This window comes from Plecotus auritus (genome assembly GCF_963455305.1).
Source record: "Plecotus auritus genome assembly, chromosome: 3".
Lineage (NCBI taxonomy): Eukaryota > Metazoa > Chordata > Mammalia > Chiroptera > Vespertilionidae > Plecotus > Plecotus auritus.
In genome coordinates this window covers 146481856-146495810 of record NC_137772.1, presented here as the reverse complement: position 1 = coordinate 146495810, position 13955 = coordinate 146481856, and positions in this window count along the sequence as shown.

Here is a 13955-nt window from a genome sequence, read left to right as displayed (position 1 = left end):
TCCTTTTAAATCAAGCAAACAGTTCTTTATGTCTACTGTGACAACTATACTTTCATAACAATAAAATCAGAAAACATGTGTAAAGCTATGTTTTCTCATATATATAACTTGAATTTGGTAAAATACCAAAGCTGAATGAATTTAATTACTGTTGCTCATGTTGGATGTTCAGTTAATGGCCTAGTAATGTCTTGATAAGTCATAAAACAAACAACTATAATTTATACATTATTTTTTTATAAAATGTATTTATTTTTTTGCATTCATCTCAGCAAACTCTTAATTCTGTTCTTAAAATCAAGACTTTTATATGTTTTCTGATAATGGTAATGATCTGAAAAATGGGCAAAGTACCTAAATAGACACTTCTACAAAGAAGACATACAGATGGCCAAAAGACATACGAAAAAATGCCCAATGTCATCAAAGAAATGCAAACTAAAACCACACTGAAATATCACCTGCCAGAATGGCTACCATAAGTAAATCAACAAACAAGTGCTGGTGAGGATGTGGAGAAAATGGAACCTTAGTACACTGTTGATGAGAATGCAGACTCGTGCAACCACTGAAGAAAACTATATGGAGTTTCCTCAAAAAATTAAATATGGAACTGCCTTTTGACCCAGTGATCCAACTTCTGGGACTATATCCTAAGAAATCAGAAACACCAATCAGAAAATATATGCACCCCTATGTTCATAGCAGCATTATTCACAAGAGCTAAGATCTGGAAACAGCCCAAGTGCCCATCCTATCTAATAAAAGAGTAATATGCAAATTGACCATCACTCCAACACACAAGATGGCTGCTCCCATGTGGTCAAAGATGGCTGCCCCCATGTGGACACAAGATGGCTGCCACAAGATGGACAGCAGGGGAGGGCAGTTGGGAGGAACCAGGCCTGCAAGGGAGGGCAGTTGGGAGCAATCCAGCCTGCAGGGGAGGGCAGTTAAGGGTGACCAGGCCTGCAGGGGAGGGCAGTTAGGGGTGACCAGGCCTGCAGGGGAGGGCAGTTGGGGGCGATCAAGCCTGCAGGGGAGAGAAGTTAGGGGTGACCAGGTTGGCAGAGGAGGGAAGTTGGGGGTGACCAGGCCTGCAGGGAAGGGCAGTTGGGGGGTACCCAGGCCTGCAGGGGAGGGCAGTTAGGGGTGACCAGGCCTTTAGGGGAGGGCAGTTAGGGGCAAGCAGGCTGGCAGGGGAGCAGTTAGGCATCAATCAGGCTGGCAGGGGAGTGGTTAGGGGGTGATCAGGCTGGCAGGCAGAAGCAGTTAGGGGCAATCAGGAAGGCAGGCAGGCGAGCAGTTGGGAGCCAGCAGTCCTGGATTGTGAGAGGAATGTCCTGGATCGGGCCTAAACGGGCAGTCAGATATCCCTTGAGGGGTCCCAGATTAGAGAGGGTACAGGCTGGGCTGAGGGACACCCCCCCCCACTGTGCACAAATTTCATTCACTGGGCCTCTAGTTAGTAAATGAGTGGATTAAAAAGCTGTGGTATCTTTACGCTTTGGAATACTACTCAGCCATAAGAAAAAGAAGGAAATCTTACCTTTCTTAACAGCATGGATGGACCTGGAGATTATTTTGCTAAATTAAATAAGCCAGTCAGGAAAGATAAATACCATATGATCTCACTTATATGTAGAATCTAAAGAACAAAATAAACTGACGAACAAAATAGAAACAGAGGCAAGGATACATAGAACAGACTGACAGCTGTCAGAGTGGAGGGGAAGGGGGGTACTAGATGAAAGAAAGTGAAGGTATTAGCCAAAGAACATGTATGCATAACCCACAGACACAGACAACAGTGTGGTGATAGCCAAAGGGAGGGGGGTGGGGGCTGAGTGGAGGTGAGCAAAGGAGGTGGGAGAGTTAGGAATATCTGTACTAGTCCTATATAATAAAAGCCTAATAAATCAAATTGTCCCCTCGATCAAGAGTTCAACCAGGAGTTCAAAATCTTGGTATGAGCTGAAACCGGTTTGGCTCAGTGGATAGAGCGTCGGCCTGCGGACTGAAAGGTCCCGGGTTCGATTCCGGTCAAGGGCATGTACCTTGGTTGTGGGTACATCCTCAGTGGGAGGTGTGCAGGAGGCAGCTGATGGATGTTTCTCTCTCATCGATCTTTCTGGCTGTCTATCCCTCTCCCTTCCTCTCTGTGAAATATCAATAAAATATATTAAAAAAAAAATCTTGGTATGACATGCACTGACCACCGGGGTTGGCACGGAACATGGTGGGCATCGGAGATGCAGCACTGGTAGCGGGCGGCAGTGGAGGTACTGCCGGCCCCGATGGGCCCTGACGAGAGCGGGACCACACAGGATGGTGGAGCAGGTGATGGGCAGCGCCAAGCCAAGGCAGGTGTGAGCAGGGCCTGATCACCCTGCCAATCACCCTGCAGATGGTGACCAGCAGCAACAGCGGGGGCAGGGCTGCCGCCCAGCTCCCAGGCACTGAGGAAGCTGGGTGGGGGCCTGATGACTCAGGCAGAGGGCAGCGTGTGGGGGCCCAGGGGCCCAGATGCTGCCCAGAGCCCAAGGTCAGCTGAGAACTGCCCTTCCACGCCAGACGCTTGCGCTTCGATCACCAGCCAGGCCTAGGGACCGCACCCATACACAAATTTCATGCACTGGGCCTCTAGTATCAACAATAAAAATAGCCCCTACGGCCTGAAGGGTCCCAGGTTCTATTCTGGTCAAGGGCATGTACCTTGGTTGTGGGCACATCCCCAGTAGGGGGTGTGCAGGAGGCAGCTTATTGATGTTTCTCCCTCATCTATGTTTCTAACTCTCTCTCCCTCTCCCTTCCTCTCTAAAAAATCAATAAAATATATTTTTAAAAAACAACAATAAAAATAAAGTACTGCCAAGCTGGTGTTGCTCAGTGGTTGGGCATCGACCCATGAACCAGGAGATCACAGTTCAATTCCTGGTCAGGGCATATGACCGGATTGCAAGGTTGCTGGCTCAATCCCCATTAAAGGGCATGCAGGATGCAACCGATCAAAGATTCTCTCTCATCATTGGTGTTTTTCCCTTTCTCCCACTCCTTTCCTCTCTGGAATCAATAAAAACATTTTTTTAAGTACTAAATAAGTAATTACATTTAAAACGTACAAAATTTAAATATGCTGTCATCAAATTATAAATTTTATACACTTAAATTATTTCGTTTTCAAGCTAAATTGTTTCTTCTAAAATATTCATTATAAGGGGAAATATAAATTATAAATATAAATACTTAAAATCAAAATTATTTAAATAAATCTTATTGATTTTACAAAAATAAATCAATTAATAATCTTACCATTCAAGATCTATGTAGTTGTCAATGTGAAAAACTAGTATCACATTTTATTAGTAGACCTACAAATGCAAATTAAAAAAATAAATTGTTTAATATTCCATAACATTTTTCAGCTTCCATGTACAACAGTTGAGAATATCACAACTAAATTTGTGGGTATTTACAGAATCATGAATGGGAAAGTATAAAGAAGTAAGGCACACTGAGACCGAAGCAGCAAAGAAGGATGAGGGTGGTGAAAAAAGCAGTTACTGTCGAACAAAAACCTACGCCAGCTGTTTGGTGACTTCATGAGGGAATTCTCTTGCAGTCCAACATACAAAGTCCAAAGATGTTTGATGAACTTGGGCTTGATTCCAGCAGGTATGGCTATCCAAGGAGATTTAATCTGCTTTGAGGGAACACAGCCAAAAGAGTCCATAGGCATCAGGCTATAGTAAAAGTCAAGAGACGGATGGAACTGTGGTTTCAAGTGATATATAGCAGAACCTTCCTGAATAGTGGGAGGGTCCAGGTAAGAGAGCTCAGCCTTCATTGACAAGACTGTCAGAACTAGGCAGGATGTCAGGACCTCAGCCAAGTGGGCTTGGGTGCAGGGAAAAGCTCTATATCCAGATGGATTTTTAAATGGTGAGAGAAAACCAAAGCAGATGTCTGGATATATACATAGATTAGCCAACACAACTGGGGTTAGAGGGAGAGCATTGACTCAGTAGGCAAATGGTGGGGGTGAAACGGAAGTATGAGGACCCAAGGCCCCCTCCAGTTGCTGATGGTTGTATTTTCTTTCATGATGAGAATTGTTCCCAGTTTTGATTGAGGTTGAATCCAAATGGAAAGGTGATTTGGGATTATAGTTGAGTGGAGTTCAAGAAGATAGAGGCTGAATCATTTAAAAATAGATGCCATAGTATGCTAAATGCATACCTAGGATTGTTGGGAAAATGATTTATTATGGTTTTAATCTGTAGGTCCAATATTGGTGAAGCTTACTTTAATTTTAAGTATAGGATGTTTAGGGTAAATTTTGCATTAAAACATTATGTAAGTTTTTATTAATTTATTTCAGATAAATGTACATATAAAATCAGTTATGGGAAATCTTTATTATAAGTCTTAAGGCATCTTAAGAAAAAGGTGAGGGGATTAAGCAAAGAAAAAAAAACCAACCTTATAGATACAGACAACAGCATGGTGATTACCAGAGGGAAAGGGAGGTGAGGGAGGACAAACAGGGCAAAGGGGGGTGGGGATGGTGATAGAAAGAGACTTGGCATGGGGTGGTGCACACACAATACAGTATATAGATGATGTATTGTAGAATTGTATCCCTGAAACCTATATAATTTTATTAACCAATGTCATCCCAATATATTTTTTAAAAAAAAATTTAAAGACTCTTGGAATTGCTATTCCCTATGAGTCATTCTAGGCTGTAACCCTGTGATCATAATTACCTTAATATGGATAGTTTTGTGACAATGCTGAATGGCTGGAATTGTGTACTGTGTTTTAGTATCAAGTATAAAAACATATCTCTATTATGAGACTAAGCTGATCCATGGATCAGCTCTGTCCGTGAAAAGGCACATTTCTCAACACAAGATCTGAAAAGAAAGATAAGGTATATTCCTTCAAGTCCTGAAAGATAACTCCAGATTACTTTTATATTCTAAATTAGAGGCCCATTGCATGAAGATTCTTGCAATAAGCCTTCCTTCCCCTGGCTGCCGGCACTGGTTTTCCTCCAGCACCTGGGATCCAGGCCTTCGCTCCATACACAGTGGAGAAGCCAAGCCTCTTCAGTCTTCAGTCTTCAGACATCTTCAGTCTTCAGTCTTCAGTCTTCAGACATCTTCAGTCTTCAGTCTTCAGTCTTCAGTCTTCCGTCTTTGCTTGGGCTGGAGCCTTCAGTCTTCCCTCTGTGCCTGCGTATGCAAATTAACCCACCATCTTTGTTGGGTTAATTTGCATGCTCACTCTTGATTGGCTAGTGGGCATCACGGAGGTATGGTCAATTTGCATATTTCTCTTTTATTAGTGTAGATGCTGTCAGTAATACATTGGATGAGATTTCAAAGAAAAAATTTTGGATTTGAAACTTGAGTTTCCAGAGAGTGGCAACAACAGTGTAGTATACTGTTCTTACTGGCTTTTACATTCCAAAGATTCAGTCTTTAGATGACATAGGAGAAGCATAATCAAGTAGCTAAGTAGACATTTAGTTTTAGGGGCTCTACACTTTATTTTTATTTATATATTTATATATTTATTTATTTATTTATTTTTAATTTCTTTATTGATTAAGGTATTACATATGTGTCCTTATCCCCCCATTATCCCCCACCTCCCATTCATACCCCCACCCCCTTGTTGTCTGTGTGCATTGATTAGGCTTACATGCATGCATATAAGTCCTTTGGTTGATCCCTCCCCCTTACCCTCACCCTCCCCTACCTTCCCTGAGGTTTGACGTTCTGATTGATGTTTCTCTGTCTCTGGATCTATTTTTCGTTCATCAGTTTATGTTGTTCAATATATTCCACAAATGAGTGATATCATGTGATATTTATCTTTCTCTGCCTGGCTTATTTCACTTAGCATAATGCTCTCCATCTCGATCCATGTTGTTGCAAATGGTAAGAATTCCTTCTTTTTTACCGCAGTGTAGTATTCCATTGTATGGATGTATCACAGTTTTTTAATCCACTCATCTGCTGATGGGAACTTAGGCTGTTTCCAAATCTTAGCTATGGTGAATTGTGCTACTATGAACATAGAGGTGCATATATCCTTTCTGATTGGTGTTTCTAGTTTCTTGGGATATATTCCTAGAATTGGCATCACTGGGTCAAATGGGAGTTCCATTTTTAGTTTTTTGAGGAAACTCCATACTGTTCTCCACAGTGGCTGCACCAGTCTGCATTCCCACCAGCAGTGCACGAGGGTTCCTTTTTCTCCGCATCCTCGCCAGCACTTGTCATTTGTTGATTTGTTGATGATAGCCATTCTGACAGGTGTGAGATGGTACCGCATTGTTGTTTTGATTTGCATCTCTCTGATGATTAGCGACTTTGAGCATGTTTTCATATGTCTCTTGGCTTTCCTGCTGTCTTCTTTCAAAAAGTGTCTATTTAGATCAGTTGCCCATTTTTTGATTGAGTTGTTTATCTTCTTTTTGTTAAGCTGCATGAGTTCCCTGTAAATGTTGGAGATTAAACCCTTATCGTTGATATCATTGGAAAACATGTTCTCCCAAGCAGTGGGCTTTCTTGTTGTTTTATTTATGGTCTCCTTTGCTGTGCAAACGCTTTTTATTTTGATGTAGTCCCATTTGTTTATTTTCTCTTTAGTTTCCATTGCCCTGGGAGCAGTATAAGTGAAGAAATTGTTTTGGCATAAGTCAGAGATTTTTCTGGCTGTGGATTCCTCTAGTATTTTTATGGTTTCTTGTCATATGTTTAAGTCCTTGATCCATTTTGAGTTTATTTTTGTGTATGGTGTAAGTTGGTGGACTAGTTTCATTTTTTTTTTGCATGTATCTGTCCAATTTTCCCAGCACCATTTATTGAAGAGACTGTCTTGACTCTATTGTATGTTCATGCCTCCTTTGTCAAATATTAATTGCGCATAGTGGTTTGGGTCGATTTCTGGGTTCTCTATTCTATTCCATTGATCTATATGTCTGTTCTTGTGCCAGTACCAGGCAGTTTTGAGAACAGTGGCTTTGTAATACAGATTGATATCTGGTATTGAGATCCCACCGACTTTGTTCTTTCTCAGGATTGCTGTGGCTATTCAGGGTCTTTTTTTATTCCAGATGAATTTTTGGAGAGTTCTTCCTAGGTCTGTGAAATATGCCCTTGGTGTTTTAATGGGGAGTGCATTGAATCTATAGATTGCTTTGGGTAGTATGGACATTTTAATGATGTTGATTCTACCAATCCATGAACATGGTATGTTCTTCCATCTGTTTACGTCTTCCTCTATTTCTTTTTTCAGTGTCCTGTAGTTTCCCGTGTATAGGTCTTTTACCTCTTTAGTTAAGTTTATTTTTAGGTATCTTAATTTTTTTGGTGTGATGGTAAATGGGATTGCTTTTTTAGTCTCTCTTTCTGTAAGTTCACTCTTGGTGTATAGAAATTCCATATATTTCTTGGCATTGATTTTGTATCCTGATACATTGCCAAATTCATTTATTAAGTCTGTTAGTTTTTTGATGGAGTCGTTCGGGTTTTTTATGTACAATATCATGTCATCTGCAAATAAGAACAGCTTTACTTCTTCTTTTCCAATTTGGATGCCTTTTATTTCTTCTTCTTGTCTAATTGCAATGGCTAATACTTCCAGTATTATGTTGAGCAGGAGTGGTGATAGTGGGCATCCCTATCTTGTTCCTGTTCTTAGGGGAAATCATTTTAGTTTTTGCCCTTTAAGTATGATGTTAGCTGTGTGTTTAGTATATATAGCTTTTATTATGTTCAGGTATGACCCTTCTATTCCCACCTTCTTGAGAGTTTTTATCAAGAAAGGATGTTGGATTTTGTCAAATGCTTTTTCTGCATCAATTGATATGATTATGTGATTTTTATCTCTCAATTTGTTTATGTGATGTATCATGTTTATTGATTTGCAGATATTGTACCATCCTTGCATTCCTGGGATAAATCCTACTTGGTCATTGTGTATAATCTTTCTGCTGTAGTGCTGGATTCAATTTGCTAGAATTTTTTTGAGGATTTTGGCATCTATGTTCATGAGGGATATTGGCCTGTAATTCTCTTTCATTGTGTTTTCTTTATCTGGTTTTGGTATTAGGGTGATGCTGGCTTCATAGAAGGAGCTTGAAGTGTTCCTTCCTCTTGAATTTTTTGGAATAGTCTGAGGAGGATAGATTTTATTTCTTCCTTGAATGTTTGGTAAAACTCCCCTGTGAAGCCATCTGGCCCTGGGCTTTTGTTTGCTGGAAGCTTTTTGATGACTGTTTCCATTTCTTTCATAGTTATTAGCCTATTGAGATGTTTAGATTCTTCCTGATTGAGTTTTGGAAGGTTATATTTTTCTAGGAATATGTCCATTTCCTCCAGGTTGTCCAGTTTGTTGGAATAGAGTTGTTCATAGTATTCTTTAACAATCCTTTGTATTTCGGTGGGGTCTGTTGTTATTTCACCTCTTTCATTTCTGATTTTGTTTATTTGGGTCCTCTCTCTTTGCTTCTTGGTGAGCCTGGCTAGAGGTTCATCAAACTTGTTTATCCTTTCAAAGAACCAGCTCTTGGTTTTGTTGATCTTTTGTATTGTTTTATTGGTCTCAATGTCGTTTACCTCCGCTCTGATCTTTATTATTTCCTTCCTTCTGCTTACACTGGGCTTTTCTTGTTGCTCTCTTTCTAACTCTTTGAGTTGTAGGGTTAGGTTATTTATTACCATTGTTTCTTGTTTTTTGCAGTAGGTTGTAGAGCTATGAACGTCCCTCTCAAGACTGCTTTTGCTGTGTCCCATAGATTTTGGATTGTTGTGTTTTCATTGTCATTTGTTGCCATGATGTTTTTTATTTCTTCCTTGATCTCTCTGGTAATCCAGTCATTGTTTAATAGCATGCTGTTTAGTCTCAATGTTTTTGATTTTTTTGGATTGTTTTTATTGTAGTTGATTTCCAGTTTTATGCCACTGTGATCTGAGAAGATTCTTTATATGACTTCTATCTTCTTGAATTTCAAGAGACTTTGCTTATGGCCCAACATATGGTCTATCTTTGAAAATGATCCATGTGCATTTGAGAAGAATGTATATTCTGTGGCTTTGGGGTGAAATGTTCTGAAGATGTCAATTAATTCCATTTGGTCTAGTGAGTCATTTAGGATTGATGTTTCTTTGCTGATTTTTTGTTTAGAGGATTTGTCCAATGGTGATAGTGGGGTATTAAAGTCTCCTACTATGATTGTATTGCTGTCAATCTCTCCTTTGATATCCTCCAGGAGTTTTTTTTTATGTATTTGGGTGCTCCTGTATTTGGTGCATATATGTTTATGAGAGTTATTTCTTCCTGTGGGATTGCTCCCTTTAGTATTATGAAGTGGCCTTCCTTATCTCTTGTTATGTCCTTCACTTTGAGATCTAATTTGTCAGACATAAGTATTGCTACCCCAGCTTTTTTTTTTTTTTTTCATTTTCATTCACCTGGATAACCTTTTTCCATCCCTTCACACTCAGTCTGTGTGCATCTTTTTTTCTGAGGTGGGTTTCTTGTAGACAGCAGATATATGGGTCTTGGTTTCTTATCCAATCTGTTACCCTATGTCTTTTGATTGGGGCATTTAATTCATTTACATTTTTTTAATAAATCTTTATTCAGATTATTACAATTATTTCTCCCTTTTTCCCCCATAGCTCCCCTCCACCCATTTCCCACCCCACCTTCTGCCCTTACCTACCCCCCACTGTCCTCATCCATAGGTGTATGATTTTTGTCCAGTCTCTTCATGAGCCCCCCATTCCCCTTTCCCCCTGAGAATTATCAGTCCACTCCCTTTCTATGCCCCTGATTCTATTATATTCGCCAGATTATTCTGTTCATCAGGTTTTTAATTCACTTGATTTTTAGGTTCACTTGTTGATAGATATGTATTTGTTGTTCATAATTTTTATCTTTCCTTTTTTCTTCTTCCTCTTCTTTAAGAATACCTTTCAGCATTTCATATAATACTGGTTTGGTGGTGATGAACTCCTTTAGCTTTTTCTTGTCTGTGAAACTCTTTATCTGCCCTTCAATTCTGAATGATAGCTTTGCTGGGTAGAGTAATCTTGGTTGTAGGTTCTTGCTATTCATCACATTGAAAATTTCTTGCCACTCCCGTCTGGCCTGCATAGTTTCTGTTGAAAAGTCAGCTGACAGTCGTATGGGTGCTCCCTTGTAGGTAACTAACTGTTTTTCTCTTGCTGCTTTTAATATTCTCTCTTTGTCTTTTGCTCTTGGCATTTTAATTATGATGTGTCTTGGTGTAGTCCTCTTTGGATTCCTTTTGTTTGGGGTTCTGTGGGCTTCCTGGACTTGTAAGTCTATTTCTTTCACCAGGTGGGGGAAGTTTTCGGTCATTATTTCTTCAAATAGGTTTTCAGTATCTTGCTCTCTCTCTTCTTCTGGCACCCCCATAATTCTGATGTTGGTACGCTTGAAGTTGTCCCAGAGTCTTCTTACACTATCTTCAACTTTTTGGATTTTTTTTTTTGCTATTTGCTTTTTCGGTTGAGTGTTTTTTGCTTCTTTGTATTTCAATTCTTTGACTTGATTTTTGTGTTCCTCTTGTCTGTTTTTGGGTCTCTGTATAATATTTTTTATTTCAGTCAGTGTATGTTTAATTTCTAGTTGGTCCTTTTTCATCTCTTCGAGGGTCTCGTTATATTTATCGGCCTTTTCTAGGATATTCTTGAAAAGCCTTATAACTGTGGTTTTGAATTCTATATCCAGTCGTTTGTTTTCCTCCATTTCTTTCGTTTGTGATCTGATTCTTAGACGCCGCATTTTCACTGCTTCCCTGAGTTGGTAGATTTGTGTGCTAGGTTTCCAATTTGGCCCAGTGGGTCTGCCTCCCCAGTTAACCTGAGGTGGACACTCTTGGTGCACACCTTTGTGGACTGTGTGTACAGCCTTGTTGTAATTAAGTCTTTATTGTTGTTGGTATCACTGGGAAGAATTGACCTCCAGGCCAGTTGGCTGTAAGGATCAGCTGTGTCTATGCTTGGAGAAGTTTGGTGCTGGAGACAGCCTTATAGGATTAGACTTGCCAAATTGCAATAGCCTCTGTACTCAGCTTGGATGGGGTGGAGTCTCAGTCTTGGCTTCCCGTCAGCCTTGCCCTTGCGCGCACGTGTGTGCCTTCAGTCCTCTGCCTTCCCGGCTCCCGAGTCTCTGCCCGAGAGTCCAGACTCCCCCCCACAAGAGCGTGGGTCCCCAGGGGCTCGCCTGGAACTGGGGTTCACTGCAGTCAGAACTGGGGCTCACTTCAGTCAGAACTGGGGCTCAGTGCTGTCAAGAGCCTCTGACTCCCTTCCACTAGGGAAAGCCTGTGGCAACCTCCGCGGCCTTTGTGCACACTGGCGCGCGCGGACTTTCAGTCATCTGCCTTCCCCGGCTCCCGAGTCTCCGCCTGAGAGTCCAGACTCCCCCCACAAGAGCGTGGGTCCCCAGGGGCTTGCCCGGAACAGGGGTTCAGTGCAGTCAGAACTGGGGTTCAGTGCGGTCGGGGGCTCCCTTCCCCCTTCCGCCAGAGAAAGTCAGCCAGGCTCTCAGCCGCCCTTCCTCTCTGCGCGCTCAAAGACCCTTTGCTGTACCTCCAATTCTCTGTGAGCTTTTCTCTATCCTTCTAGTTGTAGAATTTTCACTCAGTCAGCTTTCCTGCGGTTCTGGATGGTGTCCTTTCTGTCTTTTAGTTGTAGTTTTGAAATTGTTGTGCGAGGCAGCAGTTTAGGTGTTTACCTATGCCGCCATCTTGGTTTCTCCCCCTCCCATATTTTTTCTAATTCATTTACATTTAAAGTTATTATTGATAGGTACTTATTTGTTGCTATTTTTATTCTTTACCCCTGTGTTCCTTCTTTGCTTCCTATTTCTTTTTTTTACAGCAGACCTTTTAGCATTTCTTGCATTGCTGGTTTGGTGCTGATAAATTCCCTTAGTCCTTTTTTTGTCTGTGAAGCTCCTGATTTCACCTTCAATTTTAATTGATAGACTTGCTGGGTATAGTATTCTTGGATTCAGACCCTTCCTTTGCATGACTTTGTATATTTAATTCCATTCCCTTCTGGCCTGATGAGTTTCTGTTGAGAAATCATTTGCTAGTCTGATGGGGATTCCTTTGTAGGTAACTTTCTGTCTCTCTCTGGAGGGGCTCTACACTTTAATAAGTAGCAACCTGTGAATCATAGCAAATGGAAATAACTTTTTTGACTTTTTCTAAAAAGATCCCATCTTAAATAATATTTTAGCTTTACTAACTGATCTGAGTTAGGAAATGACCTCTCCTAAGAAATGTTTTAGTAGAAGATTTATTTTGCTGATATTTAGGGAATCACTTTGATTTTAACTATAGTTTTGTATTATTTTTGCTTATATTCATATAAAGGCCTGGTTAACGAAATTGGTGCATGGGGGGGGGGGGGGGCCCTCAGCCTAGCCTGCACCCTCTCCAATTCGGGACCCCTTGGGGGATGTCTGACTGCCTCTTGCAATCCGGGCCTGCTAGCTTCTAACCGCTCACCTGCCTGCCTTCCTGATCACCCATAACCCCTCTGCCTGCCTGCCTGATCACCCTTAACTACCTCTGCCTGCCTGCCTGATTGCCCCTAACATCTCCTTTACCGGCCTGATTCCTCCTAACCACCTCTGCCTCACCTCACACCTGGGACCCAGGTTCTCTCCTCTGGCCAGTCACAGGCACCCAGGACCCAGGCCAGTTTTGCCCAGGCCAGCCACAGCCGCAGGGGATGGTGGGTGGGCAGCTTTGCCTGGGCTGCAGCCGCAGGCACCTGGGACCAAAGGGCGGGCGGCTTGTCCCTCTCCTGGACTGCAGCCTGGCTGGTCCCCATTCCTCTCTCAGGAGCTCATTTGTGCCTGGCTGGTCCCCATTCCTCTCTCACAAGCTCATTTGTGCCTGGCTGGTCCCCATCCCTCTCTCCCTAGTGTGAAGTGTCTGAGCCATTACTGCATGACAGTGTGAGGGCATGACAACCATTTGCATATTAGCTCTTTATTATATAGGACTAGTGGCCCAGTACATGAAATTCGTGCACATTAAAAGGGAATTAATTAGAGGAAACATTTTAATATTGCTATTTGCCCTTTCTCTATAATAGAAGTGTCAGAGATGAAAGAAAATTAATAAAATGTATATGAAAATCTCCCTTCCTGTCAGAGTCTGGGGCATGCTGCAGGACCCAGAGTCAAGTCTCTGCCCACCCACGTTCACCTTGAAATCGTGAATGACCTGACCCGGCTAGCCCCACCTCCGTGAAGCCCCACAGGGCAGGGGGCACAGCCTCAGGTCCCCCAGCCTGGCACTGGGCGGGGGGCACAGCCTCAGGTCCCCCATCAAGTCCTGTTTGGCAGGGAGTGTGGCCTCAGGTCCCCCAGCGCAGCCTCAGGTCCCCTGGCCAGGTACCAGGTCAGGGGGTGTGGCCTCAGGTCTCCCAGCCCAGGTGACAGGGTGGGGGGCATGGCCTCAGGTCCCTGGCCTGGCCTCAGGTCCCTCAGCCCTGGCACCAGGGCAGGGTGTGCAGCCTCAGGACCTCTGACTTGGCCTCAGGTCCCCTGGCGCTGGGGTGGGGGATGTGGCCTCAGGTCTCCAGTCAAGCCCTGCTGGGTAAGGGGGTGCACCCTCAGGTCCCCTGGCCCGGTGCTGGAGCGAAGGGTGTAGCCTTGGGTCCCCTGGCCTGGCCTCAGGTCCCCTGTCCTGGTGCCAGGGCAGGAGGTGCAGACTCAGGTCCCCTGGCCCAGCCTCAGGTCCCCCAGCCCCGGCGCCAGGGGACCTGACGACGACAATTTGCATATTAGCTCTTTATTATATATGATTCCTGTTTTACAAAATCATTCTACTGATAGTCAGTTTATTGAAATAAATATGCAGAGATATGCTATCATGTGTATTT